Source organism: Belonocnema kinseyi, chromosome 10 (assembly GCF_010883055.1).
Source record: "Belonocnema kinseyi isolate 2016_QV_RU_SX_M_011 chromosome 10, B_treatae_v1, whole genome shotgun sequence".
NCBI classification, from domain to species: domain Eukaryota; kingdom Metazoa; phylum Arthropoda; class Insecta; order Hymenoptera; family Cynipidae; genus Belonocnema; species Belonocnema kinseyi.
In genome coordinates, this window is record NC_046666.1 from 11,592,079 (window position 1) to 11,592,720 (window position 642).

Below are 642 nucleotides of genomic sequence, written 5' to 3' on the forward strand. Positions count from 1 at the left end.
GTTTTGGTTAAATATTACCTTTATTGTAAAAATTTTCTTTTGACGTATCTGAAATCTTCAAAAATATCATTACATTTACTGCGGAATTTAAAGAAAGTTACATTTCTATAATTTTAAAAACAAATAAATAGAGTCTAATTTATTAAAAAATAAATAAATTTACATAATACGAAAGACAAATAAATAAACTTGAAAAATAGATATTCAAAATTCTTATTTTCTATTTAAAATAATTTTTACGATAAAATTGAAAAACGCGTAGCAGTTGTCTCATAATGAAAGTTAAATTTGAAAAATATGTAATGAAATTTTAATAACATTTTAAAAATATTTGATTTAAAATTGCGAGAAAGAGCAATTTATAATTTTTATTAGGTGGCTGGCATCTTAATTATTTTATTTTGGAAGCATTTTTATATTTTGAAATAATAATTTAATCAATTGTTTTATTGAAATTGCTAAAATGTAAAAATATCAATTTGGAAAAATTCGAAAATCACTATTATAAAAGCTATAATTGAAGCAGAACAAATAAATGAGATATGATTTAATTAAATTATAATATGGTTAGCAAGATATTTAACACTATAAAATTATGGAATTCAAATGATAAAAAATGGGTTTTTAATTAATAATTCATTA